General features: G+C 36.1%; 1 pseudogene; it reads left to right on the top strand.

Annotated features, from left to right (window-relative positions):
- The first annotated feature begins 702 nt into the window (after positions 1–702).
- Positions 703–2,544, top strand: LOC149253630 (sufE-like protein 1, chloroplastic/mitochondrial pseudogene; annotated as a pseudogene).
- The last annotated feature ends 805 nt before the right edge of the window (positions 2,545–3,349 follow it).

The following is a 3,349-nucleotide window of genomic DNA, read 5'->3' as shown; positions in this document are numbered from 1 at the left end:
CAACTCGATTTACTCTTATACCAACCTTTATAAAAGAACGAGGAGGTAGGAAAAGACAAAATAGAATCTAACACATACTTCACATGAAAACTGTATTTTATAATGTAAAATATATAAAAGTGATCAAAACTTCACATTTAGATTCATAATTAAATTATATATAAAATAGTAAATTAAAAATATGATTACCCCGTAGCTATATACATCATTATAGGGCTAACAACACATCCCATTTTGTCTTTAACAATTTTATAATTAGAAATATATATTAAATAAGGATGATATTTTTTAAATATATATAATTTTTAAGACAATGCAAAGCTAATAAATAAGAAGAAATATATTTTCTATATATACTTTTTAAGACAAATTTATAATGAACCACTGCAAAGCTAATAAATAAGAATTTTAAAAATAACGAAATAAATAAAATAAAAATTAAATTATTTAGACTTTTTATATCTCTTAGTATGAAAGGCAGAAGTACAGCTGTGATTTAGTGATTAATATAACATCTTTACTGTGTAAATAGTTGAGTTTTCCTGATTAGGTAATAATCATGTCGGTTAGAGCAATAATAATTTAAATTTGAAAATGCAATAATTTTTAACCATAAATTAAAACTGTCGAATTTCCTAAACAACATCAATTACAAATATATTTAACAAAGATATAAATCTATGGGAGTGTGTGATCGAAGTATACCACATATATGAATTTACAAATATGATGGTTTATTTACAGGGATGGAAGGAACCTCATTCAGCTGTCGGTTCTGAAATGATCCAACTCAATGCGGTTTGCTGGTAAACCCATTATATCTCTGATACAGTTAGCCCTGGCAGAGTAAGATTGCTAGAAGAAGATATTTCTGATACAGTTGGCCCCTGGCAGACAATAAATTTCTAGAAGAGACAAATCCAAAACAAAAATGGGGATTGAGCTTGCAGGAAAGCAATAAGCGTTACTTTCAGGTAAACAGTCCACCTTGTTTATCTGATCAACATTTCTATGAATTCTATCTATTTAAAAACAATGGCGATTTCCCATATTGTGGCTGTGTTGCCCACAGCCCCAATGTCAGTTCATTGCGTAAACCGTCTTGGATCATTTGGGCGAAGGCCCATTTTCTATTCTCTGCCCTTGAGAAAACCCCTTTTCAGAAAACTATCAGTGCCCGCAGTAACTCCTGTCCACAGAGTCCTCTGCCTCCAAGCTGTTGAGGAGCTTCCGCCGAAGCTCCAGAACATTGTAAAATTGTTTGGGGCAGTGTCCGAGCCTCGTTCAAAATACGAGCAACTCTTGCACTATGGTAAAAATATGAATCCCCTTGCCAAAGAATTTCAGACCAAGGAGAACAAAGTTGAAGGGTGCGTGTCCCAGGTGTGGGTTAGGGCATACATGGAAGACACCAAGGTCTATTATGAAGCTGATTCTGATTCTGTTCTGACAAAAGGTCTGGCTGCTCTTTTGGTTGAAGGTCTCTCAGGGTGCTCACCTGCTGAAATCCTCAGTCTGACACCAGATTTTATCCAGATGTTGGGTCTTAAGCAGAGCTTGACACCTTCTAGGAATAATGGGTTTCTCAACATGCTTAAACTGATGCAGAGGAAGGCACTTAAACTTTACATGGAGGCCGAGAGTGCAGGTAATTCAAATGTGGTTAATCCTCAAATACAGAATACTAATGGAGTTCATGTTCTCCCTCCAAAAGAGGAGACAGAAATGAAACATCAAGATGGATTTGATGAGAAAGATAACAGTGTCGCTGTGTCGGTGGAGTCGACCAGAGCAGATAGAATAAGGCAGAAACTAGAGACAGAATTGGAGCCCATGGTGTTGGAGATTGATGATGTTTCATATCAGCATGCCGGTCATGCAGCTGTGTCTGATAAAGCCAGGGAGACCCATTTCAATGTGAAGATTGTGTCCTCTAAGTTTGAAGGTCGGAGTCTTGTGAAGCGCCATAGGCTTATATATGATCTGTTGCAGGAAGAGCTGCAAAGCGGATTGCATGCTCTGTCTATTACAGCAAAAACACCAGCGGAAATGGAGAGCATGTGAGTTTGCATAAGTGCCCACTACACAGACTTTGTCGTTTCTTGTTCCATGATGAAAAACGAAATGAGTTGATGCCAGAGAAGCATGTCTCTCAGTCTCTGTTTGGGCTGTAGAACTGAGGTTTGTACTTCAATACCTGAAAGATAGGTTATCGTCGTACATGTAGAGTAGGCATTTTATACCGGTGCTTCTCATAGTTTATTTCTGTTATGAGTAAATGCATCTTATATTTCATTGCTAAACAATAAAAATGTATATCAAGATTCATGAATATACATCATGGAGCCAACGGGCAATTACATATGTTTCCCTCTCCCTACATAGGTAAGGTGAACTAACATGTCCACGTTGGCTTCAATCTCAAGAAGATCTTCATCTTTCCTGAAAATGTTAATCCTGGCTGAGATCTGCTGAGCCAACTCTGTTCCAAGATTTGAAACTTTTCACAAATTGGCTGACTCATAAAAGATTGGTTGCTTGACATTTTGGTTTTCATAAAGAAATGCCTATCAGTCCGATGATGTTCGATGATGTCCCATATGCTTATATCAGTGTTTTGCATGGTACATCAACATGGCCCTATGATTTCCATGGTGGCAGGGAATACATATTCGTCTTGAGAAGTTTCTTCATTAAATTTGTTTCTCATTGTTTAGAGTCTAGACAAGTTTATGCTTTTTCTAGTTGGTTTGTTCATCTGGTTCGGAGCATATAGAAACACCATAATGCTGTCAGGTGCCAATTCTTCATCTGTCATCTTCTGGTACTAATTAGTATTGTGTTCAAATGCTCTTACACAAATTTTGGAAAATTTGTATTTAATCTTTCCATCCATCAGCGACGTTGTTATTTGGATGTATTTGGAATATTGTAGCATCTTCTGATCTTCATAAGACTTAATCCCTGGCAGAGTGCTTTCCAGGATTAGAGACAAAGCTAACATGTTTACCAGATATATGCACCATCATTAAACACTTACTTTGAAGGGCCAATGTATACCTAAAAAACATTTGAATTTCTTCATGTTTTGACTTCGGGGTTAATGAAACAAATTTTTTCCTAAAATTTGGATAAAAACCTTTATTGATCTGCTGCACTGAAATATGAACTGCGGCTAATTAAATATGGAAATTCTTGTGAAAAATAGAGTTTACTTTTATTTAATTAAATCATATGATGACCGTTACTTTTTTTGGATAAAAAAATAGTATGTCGTCCTCCCCCTCCAACTTTGCTGAGAGTTGCAGGTACATGCATATTGTCTTTACACAGGTACATGCATATTGTC

Source organism: Pinus tabuliformis, chromosome 7 (assembly GCF_031772625.1).
Source record: "Pinus tabuliformis cultivar Carrire ecotype Pingquan chromosome 7, CPIR1, whole genome shotgun sequence".
In the NCBI taxonomy this organism is placed as follows: Eukaryota; Viridiplantae; Streptophyta; class Pinopsida; order Pinales; family Pinaceae; genus Pinus; species Pinus tabuliformis.
The sequence above is the reverse complement of the archived record's forward strand: the minus strand, read 5'-3'. Positions and strand labels throughout refer to the sequence as shown.